Source organism: Salvelinus alpinus, chromosome 3 (assembly GCF_045679555.1).
Source record: "Salvelinus alpinus chromosome 3, SLU_Salpinus.1, whole genome shotgun sequence".
In the NCBI taxonomy this organism is placed as follows: Eukaryota; Metazoa; Chordata; class Actinopteri; order Salmoniformes; family Salmonidae; genus Salvelinus; species Salvelinus alpinus.
The window spans coordinates 56373672-56386382 of record NC_092088.1 but is presented as its reverse complement, the minus strand read 5'-3'; positions in this window follow the sequence as shown (position 1 = coordinate 56386382).

The window sequence follows — 12711 nt, the reverse complement described above, 5'->3', positions numbered from 1 at the left end:
GTACACATGCATATACACACACTCTCATTCAAAAAAACACATACAAGAACACACACATACATGTAATAGTGCCAGACATGCACATAAACATATAAAGTAGGTATTGCTGTTATGATTTCAGGTGTCCTTGATGTCCTTTGTTTGAAATGTATTATTTAGTTAACATTTGTTTTGCATTGTTGTTTGCTGTTTTCTTCTGTCTTCTGTCTTTTTCTTCTGTTTTCTTCTGTCTTTTTTCTCTTTAGTTCATTCTCTTGGTTGTTGGTGCATTGGGGGGTTCTTGGGGGTGGGGAATGGAATTAATTGTAAAAAAAAAAATACTGAGGGGGGGGGGGGGGGGTCTGTGAAAGGGGTCTCGAATGGTTGAGGGACAGCTATTGGGGAACTGTGGGGGGATCTTGGAGGGTTCGGGTTTCACATGATTGTGATCATGAAAAAGGAAACTATGACATATATTTTATATCACTATCATGCACACGCACCCTCACACATAAGTATGGCTCTGTTGCGGAAAGACTGATACATGTTTGATAGTGTCTTGATGCTGTAGTGTTTGTCCTTCATGTTCTAATACTTTAATGTTACCCCTTCCTTGTTTTTTTTTATAATAAATCATTATAAAAAAATAAAAAAATGACATTGCGACCAAAGAGAACATGGCGCTTGCCGTTCCAGAGTTAGGACCGTAACCACGAGAGGACTTGAAAATGAGCCAGAGCTGAGAAGAGAGTATTTTGGTTTCAGTGCATCTTCTTTAAAAATATATATATATATAGCCCATCAATGTGTCAGCATACTGTGTAATAAAATCGAAAATTAAATAAAGGTTAAATAAAAAAAAATACTAAATTATTGTTCACTAAAAATGTGAATGTGTTTTTGCAGAGCATACAACCATGCTGATAACCATCCGTGGAGGTCAGTGGACAAAGGGCTGGACAACGGGCCGCACTGAAAAAACACATCGTTGTCAAGAAGCGGTTAGTTTTGCTAGATTCTTAAAATGTGTACGCAGCATTTGTGTGTTGGAGACACTTTTAATTCTTAATTGATCTACCATTTCTATCATAGGCCACTGTAATCGATGGGGGCTCTGGGCGGTACCATTCTGCTCATCTGATGAAGGTGCACACGGATCAGATTCAAACTGAAGACCGAGATCGAGTCATTGAAGGCAGACCAGCAGAAAGAGAAACATTATCTGAGGGCAGAGATACGGGCGACAGCTGATACATTGGTCCAAAGCCAGGCGGCATTGGCGGAGAGTCAGGAGGAAAAGGACACGTTGCAGAGGGCGAGGACCGAGATGGAGACAGAGTCCATGCCAGGCACACATGTGAGCTCTGGAACTCCACCTCTGACAGGCAAAGTCAACATAACTGGCGGGTTCAGCAGGTCACCCTGACATTTCCATTATTCTTGTGACAACAGAACTTGACCAACTGCTCACCAGTGTTGTAACGTTGTATTGATTACTGTGACGACTGCTGCTCATTGAATGATTAACTGTTTATAATTACGTGATTAAATGAATCAGGTAATTATTAACTCAGTAACCTAGGGCACCATGGGAAAGTTTTTTTTTTCTCCCAAATTAAGTCAAAGAATACCAATTTTACAACAGTGTCTAATTAAATAATTTCCTCTACAGTCTCATCCTGAAAGTCGCAATCTGGGAATCTACACAAACCCGAGACTCACTAAATAAGTCCGTACCACACCAACTGAGTTGATTATTTATTTACTAACAAGCTAAAATGATAATATAAGATACACATACTCAAACACACAGTCTAGGCTATTGATTAGAACTTAGTACAATGAAACAGGTCCCTACCGGGCCAACACAATATGACACGTGTTAAACAAAATGGGGATTTCAAAAGAGAGAGAAAGAGAGAGTGCACAAGAGAAAAGCACACTTGGGTACATTTGTAAACTATTCTTATTTTAACCATAACCTTTCCCCGAACTGCCGCTCTTATGGGTCAGAATATAATGATGTAATTAACGTGTCGAAGGTCTCCGATGGGGTGTCTTCGTGGACAGGGTTCAACTTCTCCTCTGATGACAGCCCTTCTTTGGTTACCGGGTGTAACTCTCTGATTGTCCTCACGATGTCAGTGTCCTTTGTCTTAGTGGTCTGTTTCCTCACCCTTGTTCTGAAAAAGGGTTCCTCTGAGGACGGGTAATCAGCCTTGTAGATTGTTACAGCGTGGGAATGAAAGCAGTGTAGATACACGATTCCTTGGAAAGAATAACCGGGTGGTACTGCTTAAATTCACCCTCTTAGAAACAGCTACTCATCCGTAGCATAGAATAAGAGGTTCCTTTGTCTTCTTCGACCTCGTGTTGCCTTTTTGGGTTACAACTAATTCGGACCTTGGCTGCAGCTCGTGGTCACTTAGTCATCATGTCAATTCTTAACTCACATGTTTTATACCCTTGGGTCAGAAATGGGCGTTTACGCCTTTAGGGCAAGTTCTCTCGGCATAACTAGTTGCAAGGACTGGATTTTACTCAGTTCCAATTTAGACAACTAACTTCACATGTCATCTTTACAAAAACATTCTATTCGATCTGGACGTTTTCCACAAAATGCACAATATGCAAACATCAGGTACATCTTGTGAAAACTCTTCAAGTTACAATGTTTTCGTTAAAACATCATTTATTTTTTAATAACATAACAAAAACGACATTCATTTTTATATTCCATCTATCGTCATTACTACCATTTTGGCTGACGAAACATATTGTCCCAAAGTCCATTTATTGCATGTTACTGTTCAGAGGTAGGTTCTCCATAGGCCCATCATACATTCCGTTCAGGACAATATAGCTTTACCAACACCTCTATGTATTTTGATACTTTGTGGATGGGGCCTCCCGATTGGTGCAGTGATCTAAGCCACTGCATCACAGTGCAAAATGAGTTGCTACAGATACAGGTTCGATACCCTTGCCAGCCGCCACCGAGAGACCCATATGTTATTATTGGCATTCAGTTCTTGGGAAAATGTTTTTGTTCAATATACTGTAGGCCTACTGTAGGCGACATGAGTCTCACTAATGTTGAGTAATGGGCTGTTAAAAGTGGTGTAAGTCTTATTTATTTAAAGAGCATATTGAAGTTAGAAGCAATAGGATTTTAAGCAACAGCCTACCCGCTGTGGTCAACTATTTTATCACTGTTTCGCACTGCTCTGAGACAAGCATGATGGTCTTGATGAATCAATGAGATCTTTATTTTCACTGAATCTCTGTTTGGGTATTGGTTAGACTACAATTATACAATTAGGGTGTGGAAATGTTATGCTCTTAGTACTGTAGTCTACTCCCAACCGTCACGTTGTACATCGCCACATTTTCTGTTCCATCCTAACGGAAACCCTGAGGGTTTTTAGTTTTTCTTGGGAAAGAAACACCATAATATTAAGCAAATTAACTTCTTATGGCTGCAGGTGCAGTATTGAGTAGCTTGGATGAAAGGTGCACAGAGGTGCCCAGAGTAAACGGCCTGCTCCTCAGTCATAGTTCCTAATATATGCATATTATTATTAGTATCGGATAGAAAACACTCTGAAGTTTCTAAAACTGTTTGAATTATGTCTGTGAGTATAACAGAACTCATATGGCAGGCAAAAACCTGGGGGAAAAATCCAAACAGGGAGTGGAAATTCTGAGGCTGGTCGATTTTCAACCAAGATCCTATTGAAATAACAGCGAGATATGGATGAGTTTGCACTTCCTATGGCTTCCACTAGATGTCAACAGTCTATAGAACCTTGTCTGATGCCTCTACTGTGAACGGGGGCCGAATGAGAGGGGAATTAGTCATGTCTGCCATGCCATGACCATTCTTTGACAATCATCTGAAGTCAATGTAATTCTCCGGTTGGAACGCTATTCAAGATTTATGTTAAAATATTCTAAAGATTGATTCAATACATCGTTTGACATGTTTCTACTGACTGTTACGGAACTTTTGGACATTTTGTCAGCTTTTAGTGAACGCGCTTCCTGACTTTGGATTTGTTTACCAAACACGCTAACAAAAATAGCTATTTGGACATAAATGATGGACATTACCGAACAAAACAAACATTTCTTGTGGAAGTGGGAGTCCCGGGAGTACATTCCAACGAAGATCAGCAAAGGTAAGTGAAGATTTATAATGCTTTTTATGAGTTTTGTTGACTGCACAATTTGGCGGGTAACTGTATGGCTTGCTTTTGTGGCTGAACGCTGTTTTCAGATGATTGAATATTGTGTTTTGCCGTAAAGCTTTTTGGAAATCTGACACAGCGGTTGCATGAAGAACAAGTGTATCTTTAATTCTATGTAAAACATGTATCTTTCATCAAAGTTTATGATGAGTATTTCTGTTATTTGACGTGGCTCTCTGGATATTTTGGAGGCATTTATGAACATGGCGCCAATGTATACTGAGGTTTTTGGATATAAATATGAACTTAATCGAACAAGACATATATGTATTGTGTAACATGAAGTCCTATGAGTGTCACCTGATGAAGATCATCAAAGGTTAGTGATTCATTTTATCTATATTTGTGCTTTTTGTGACTCCTATCTTTGGCTGGAAAAATGGCTGAATTTTTTGTGAGTTGGTGGTGACCTATCATAATCGTTTGTGATGCTTTTGCTGAAAAGCCTATTTGAAATCGGACACTTTGGTGGGATTAACAACTAGATTACCTTTAAAATGGTATAAGACACATGTATGTTTGAGGAATTTTAATTATGAGATTTCTGTTGTTTGAATTTGGCGCCCTGCACTTTCACTGGCTGTTGTCATATCGATCCCGTTAACGGGATTGCAGCCATAAGAAGTTTTAAGCAACATTTCTTAAAATCAGTCCCATATACTATGTTTTTACAAAAAAGGTTCTCAAGGATGCCCTGTTGTGGTCAAACTAGCACTAACTAATTTTATTAGTTACAATGACTGACACTTAAATAACGTGCCATAGAATTCTGCGGCACCATGCAAGCTGTGCTGTAGTTTGCTGCAACTTTATAGACAAACCACTGTATTCCCCCTCAGGAGACTGAAAAGTTTTGGCATGGGTCCTCAGATCCTCAAAAGTTTCTACAGCTGCACCATCGAGAGCATCCTGACTGGTTGCATCACTGCCTGGTATGGCAACTGCTTGGCCTCTGACCGCAAGGCACTATAGAGGGTAGTGCGTATGGCCTAGTACATCACTGGGGCCAAGCTTCCCACAATCCAGGACCTCTATACCAGGCAGTGTCAGAGGAAGGCCATAAGAATTGTCAAAGACTCCAGCCACTTTAGTCATAGACTGTTCTCTCTGCTACCACATGGCAAGCGGTACCGGAGCGCCAAGTCTAGATCCAAAAAGCTTCTTAACAGCTTCTACCCCCAAGCCATAAGACTCCTGAACAGCTATTCAAAGGGCTACCCAGACCCCTCTTTTACGATGCTGCTACTCTGTTTATTATCTATGCATGGTCCCTTTAACTTTACCAACATGTACATACTGTATTACCTCAATTACCTGGACTAACCAGTGCCCCTGCACATTGACTCTGTACTGGTACCCCTTGTATATAGCCTAACTATTGATATTGTTACTTTACTGCTGCTGTTTAATTATTTGTTACTTTCATTTTCTATTTTCTCTTACTTATCTATTTTTTACTAAACCAACAATGCTTTAATAAGTTAAGAAAAACGTGTTAAGGGCTTGTAAGCATTTCACTGTAAGGTCTACTACACCTGTTGAATTCGGCGCATGTGACAAATAACATAATCATTTGATTTGATTTGAAAAAGGCAAGGGGTATGAATACTTTCCGTATGCACTGTATACAAATGTGCTTCAATGTATTATTTCTCAACAAGGCCATTTTATTCACTGTGATCCAAAGCTGGAAGAGGCGATCAGAGGCAGAAGATAGAGATTAGTGATAATACACTCTACATTACCTGACCTTTCCCACCAGCAGCACTTCGAGGGTAAATATGTGCTTTCCTTGGGCTGCAGGCTTGGTTATTAAGCTGTTTGTTGCTCTCTCCAGGGTGTATGTGTGTGTGTTATCACCTTCCTCCAGTGTGCCAAACACAGACCCCTCTCTCCCCATCACGTGGATTACCCTTCCAAGCCTGTGGCCTTTGTCATCTTTAGTAGTGCACCAGGAAGGAGGAAGCAGCCATTAATACATGGAGTATCAATACGGTTGACATCCCTCAGTTATGTCTCAATGGGTTTGTTTGACCGTGACCTCTGTGCCTTGCTGTAATTGATTGGAGAACCTCCCGGCCCTGTGCATTATGGATCTATCCATCCTCTCCTATATGTTTCTACTTCCTGTCCTATATCTGCTCCATTGTCCTTCGGGCCCTGCACTGTATCTCTGCACTGTGATTAGACCAGAATCTATCTAGACACTTATAAAAACAAGTCCAGCTGATTGGAACAGGACTATGAAATATGAGTCATCCTAACACATTTTGATAGCCAGTGATGTAGAATATACAATTTAATACCGTGCCCCTTATTACTGTACCATACTACTTGCATTACCTATAAAATTCACAGCACTCAAACTCCTCTGGTTTGGAATACATTATGACTCAGTTCCAGAATACATAATAATAATAATGACAACAACAACAATAATGAATTGGATTAATACAGTGCCTTTCTACCAGTATGTTGACTCAAACAATATGATGAGTGGTAGTTGATGATTGCATCGTGCCAACTGCCCCTGCAGTCTCCTGATTGGCCACAGTGGTCCCTGTAGTGCTCTTCCAGGAGGGCCACTAGACAACAATCAGAGAGAACCCATCCCCTACGGGCATTGATTTCTGCAAAGCACAGTGACATTTGGGCTAATTAACGCTGAGCGACAGTCGGGTTCACCCTATAAAAATTATCCGAAACGCTTCAACCAACAGCTGTAAAAAGTGGGTTGGCGATACTTGGTAGTGATGAACAGTGGCGAAGAGGGAGCCGACCAGGGATGGCGGTGTCAGAGTGGAATACATCAGGATCCAGTCAGCTGTGAAGCGCCTTGTTTTTCTCCCATTCTAAACAAATTAGTTCTACCTTGGTCTGTACTCGTTATTAGACATACTGTATTGTACCAGACTGCAGTGAGTTTTTACCGTAAACCTCACAATGAAGGCGAGAAACTATGGTGGAGGAGAGGTAGATTATATTTGTAAAAGGTGGATAAATATGAGTTATTAGTTAAATGGTTAAAAATTAGCAGTTAAGAATGTGAAATGTCAGAATAATAGGAGATAATTATTTCTTTCAGCTTTTATTTCTTTCATCACATTCCCAGTGGGTCAGAAGTTTACAGACACTCAATTAGCATTTGGTAGCAAATGTTGGGTGAATTTTGGCCCCTTCCTCCGGACAGAGCTGGAGTAACTGAGTCAGGTGTGTAGGCCTCCTTGCTCGCAACACGCTTTTTCAGTTCTGCCCACACATTTTCTATAGGATTAAGGTCAGGGCTTTGTGATGGCCCAGCCAATACCTTGACTTTGTTGTCCATAACCTCTCTTGGGCAAGTGAGACGGTAGCGTCCCACCTCTTCAACAGCCAGTGAAACTGCTGGGCGCCAAATTCAAATACAGAAATACTCATTATAAAAATTCAGAAAACAAAACATGTTTTACATAGGTTTAAAGATTAACTGCTTGTGAATCCAACCACGGTGTCAGATTTAAAAAATGCTTTACGGCGAAAGCATACCTTACAATTATTTGAGAACATAGCCCACTAGACAAATAATTACAAACAGTAGCCAGCCAGGTAGAATAGTTACACAATTTAGAAATAGAGATAAAATGAATCCTTTACCTTTGATGATCTTCATATGGTTGCACTCAGCAGACATTCATTTACTCAATAAATGTTCCTTTTGTTCGATGAAGTCTCTTTATACCCAAAAACCTCCATTATGTTCGCATGTTTTCTTCAGTAATCCACAGGCTCAAACGCAGTAAAAACAGGCAGACCAAAAAATCCAAATTGTATCCGTAAAGTTCATAGAAACATGTCAAACGATGTTTATATTCAAACCTCAAGTTGTTTTTAGCCTCAATAATCGATAATATTTCAACCGGACAATAACGTTGTCAATTTAAAAGGTAAACAAGAAACGCAATCTCTCGGTCTGGCGCAGGAAAAAGCTCTGTGACACGGCAGGGTCCACTCATTCAGACTGCTCTTACTTCTTCATTTTTCAGAATACAAGCCTGAAACCATTTCTGAAGACTGACATCTAGTGGAAGGCATAGAAACTGTCATTTGAGTCCTAAGTCAATGGATACTGTATTGGCATTGAATAGAAAACTACAAAAACAACAAAAACAACTACTTCCTGAATGGATTTGTCTCAGATTTTCACCTGCCAAATCAGTTCTGTTATACACACTATTTTAACAGTTTTGAAAACTTTAGAGTGTTTTCTATCCAAATATACCAGTTATATGCATATGATATATTCTGGGCCCTAGATGCAGGCAGTTTAATTTAGGCATGCATTTCATCCAAAATTCCGAATGCTGCCCCCTACCCTAGAGAAGTTAAGCCATTTTGCCACAACTTTGGAAGTATGCTTGGGGTCATTGTCCATTTGGAAAACCCATTTGCGACCAAGCTTTAACTTCCTGACTGATGTCTTGAGATGTTGCTTCAATAAATGCACATACATTTCCATCTTCATGATGCCATCTATTTTGTGAAGTGCACCAGTCCCTCCTGCAGCAAAGCACCCCCACAACATGATGCTGCCACCCACGTGTTCCACGGTTGGGATGGTGTTCTTCGGCTTGTAAGCCTCCCCCTTTTTCCTCCAAACAAAATGATGGTCATTATTAACAGTTCTATTTTTGTTTCATCAGACCAGAGGACATTTCTCTAAAAAGTACGATCTTTGTCCCCATTTGCAGTCGCAAACCGTAGTCTGGCTTTTTTTATGGCGGTTTTGGAGCAATGGCTTCTTTCTTGGTGAGCGGCCTTTCAGGTTATGTCAATATAGGACTCAGTCTACTGTGGATATAAATACTTTTGTACCTGTCTCCTCCAGCATCTTCACAAGGTCCTATGCTGTTGTTCTGGGATTGATATGCACTTTTCGCACCAAAGTATGTTCATCTCTAGGAGACAGAACGCGTCTCCTTCCTGAGCGGTATGACGGCTGCGTGGTCCCTTGGTGTTTATACTTGCATATTATTGTTTGTACAGATGAATGTGGTATCTTCAGGCGTTTGGAAATTGCTCCCAAGGATGAACCAGACTTGTGTAGGTCTACCTTTTTTTGGCTGATTTCTTTTGATTTTCCCATGATGTCAAGCAAAGAGGCACTGAGTTTGAAGGTTGGCCTTGAAATACATCCACATGTACGCCTCCAATTGACTCAAATGATGTCAATTAGCCTATCAGAAGCTTCTAAAGCCATGACATATTTTTCTGGAATTTCCCAAGCTATTTAAAGGCACAGTCAACTTAGTGTATATGTAAACTTCTGACCCACAGGAATTGTGATACAGTTAATTATAATTGAAATAATCTGTCTGTAAACAATTGTTGGAACAATTACTTGTGTCATGCACAAAGTAGATGTCCTAACCGAATTGCCAAAACTATAGTTTGTTAACAAGACATTTGTGGAGTGGTTGAAAAACGAGTTGTAATGACTCCAACCTAAGTGTATGTAAACTTCCGACTTCAACTGTGCTTATGTAATGATGTTTTTTCTTTTGCAGAACCTCGTTCGCTTCATTAATATCTAATGGGTTAAAAATCATGTTATCAGGGTTGATATCCTGCCCAACTAAGAGATATGCACATTCGGAATCATACAGAATGAAATATTCCTCTATATTAAAGTAGATGTTACGAGCTGCTAGTAATAGTATCAAACTTTGCTGTGGCTGGGGTCGTGGAAGCTCTGTAGGCAGGGTGATTTGAGCTATCCAATTGGCTAGCGAAGTAGGCTCACTCGATTTAGCCAGATATCCTGATTCGCCAGTTAGATGGAGTTAATCTTTTCAGACAAATCAAATGTGCTTCCCTGGTGTGCAGGGCTTCTGAAGCTAGAGCACCTACTGTCAACAGCTTTGCACACTAAAATATTGAGTGTGTAAAGCTGTCATCAAAGCAAGGGTGGCTACTTTGAAGAATCTAAAATATATTTTGATTTGTTTAACACTTTTTTGGATACTACATGATTCCATATGTGTTATGTCTTAGTTTTGATGTCTTTGCTATTATTCTACAATGTAGAAAATAGTAAAAATAAAGAAAAACCCTTGAATGAGTCGGTGTGTCCAAACTTTTGACTGGTACTCTATAATGTTAATTGAAAAATAAATAAATATATAGCGGGATCCCTGATAGGATTTTTTTTATTACCAGAAGCACTAAATGAGGGTCATAGCTTCCATGGCAACCTCTTGACACTTGTAGTGATACTACAGGGATGTGACAAGACTCACAGGCTGTGATGCAGTTGACAACTGGTAGCGGAGGTGTGTGTGTGTGTGTGTGTGTGTGTGTGTGTGTGTGTACCTGTTTAACTATACTTGTGGGGACCAGAAGTCCTCACAAGAAAGATAACCTAACAAAAATTTGACCAACTAGGGACATTTTGTTTGTCCCCACAAGGTCAAGTGCTATTTCTAGGGGGTTTAGGTTTAAGGTAAGATTTAGGGTTAGAATTAGGGTTAGGACCTTGATTTATGGTTAGGGTACAGATTAGGGAAAATAGGATTTTGAATGGGACTGAATTGTGTGTCCCCACAAGGTAGTTGTACAAGATTGTGTGTGTGTGTGTGGTGCGCAGGGGGGATTAGGAGCTTATCTGACAACTGGGCTGTCTTCTCCAAGGTTGCCTCTCTGTAGGGCACAGTCCAGATAATCACACACAGAGCTGTGTCCTTTCTCCCCACACACTGATTAGAAAGACAATATTGTATGGGTAACCTCACCTTCATGATTTATTTTTCAAATTAACCATATCATTCTACATATGCATTGCTTGCTGTTTGGGGTTTTAGGCTGGGTTTCTGTACAGCACTTTGTGACATTGGCTGATGTAAAAAGGGCTTTATAAATACTTTTGATTGATTGATTGAATATGCTAAAGATTGCAGAATGTATGCATCTGGCAAATCTTTCCAGTCACTATCACATTAATAATCAATTGTTTTCATATTTGTAAAGCGCAATTCACAGGACATGTTCTGTATTAACACTCCATATATATATTTTTTTTTCTCTATGTGATTTGGTTCAATATGGAGGGCAATTGATGGAGGGACTACAAAGAGGATATAATTATTTAGAATAATTTAAAAACAAGATGTGCGAGGGAGAAAGTTCATGTGTTGGTAACATGTGACACTAGACATGCAGCTATCAAACAGCTTTATGTTGAGCCAGTAAAAGATACCATAGACTTCCAGTCATTGCGGTAACGCTAGTTAGCATTGGCTCGCAAAACGACTTCTAACTTCCTTCATCTACAAAATCTCGAAGTATCCCTTTAATGCAACCGCCGTGTTAGATTTTTTAAAATAACTTTACCATAACAAACAGCTTGCGTTATTGCGAGACAGCGCTCGCCAAAACGGCAGAGAATAGGAATCAACATTTTCCACAGAAATACGAAATAACATCATAAATTGTTCTTACTTTTGCTGAGCTTCCATCAGAATCTTGTACAAGGAGTCCTTGGTCCAGAATAAATCGTTGTTTGGTTTTAGAATGTCCTTTTCTTATGTCGAATTCGCGCCACAATGCTAGCCAAGCTTGATAAAGTTCCCATCTTCTCTCTACGCAAAGAACGGAAAACTCCAAGTCCCAATAAACGTTGAATAATCTGATAAAACTCGGTTGAAAAAACATACTTTACGATGTTATTATCACATGTATCAAATAAAATCAGAGCCGGAGATATTCGCCGTGTAAACCGAACGCTTATCAGAAGACAATATCGAGGTGCTTCACGCGCCTTGGTAGAGAAAGGATCACCTGACCTGCCACTCCTAAAGCTCTTGTTCGACCTCAGATCAAGCTAGACACCCCATTCCACCTTCCACTTCCTGTTGACATCTAGTGGAAGGCATATATGAAGTGCATGTATATCGATAAATATAAGCCAGTTGAATAGGCAGGCCCTGAAACAGAGCCCCATTTTCAGAATTTTCACTTCCTGTCTGAAAGTTTGCTGCCAAATGAGTTCTGTTTTACTCACAGATATAATTCAAACAGTTTTAGAAACTTGAGTGTTTTCTATCCAATAGTAATAATAATATGCATATTGTATGATCTAGAATAGAGTACGAGGCCGTTTAAATTGGGCACGATTTTTTCCAAAGTGAAAATAGCGCCCCCCTATTGACAAGAAGTTAATCAATGAGCCACACAGATCTCCGCCTCAGTCATATTCAATTCCGCTTTCCCAATTCCCTGTAACGTTAATGCCTTGGTTTTAGGGACTCTATAGAGTGCCCTGATATCGGTCATGCCAGAATCTGCAACTAACACCCCCGTAGGACTGACCCATGACTCCCTCATCATACCATTTACACTGATGAATCTGTCTCCATCACTAGTTCAGCCCCTAAATGAGTCTGTAAGTATGCCATCATCTGCTCATATGCCTCTTCTTCCCCTTGACGCTTGACCGTCAGAATATTCA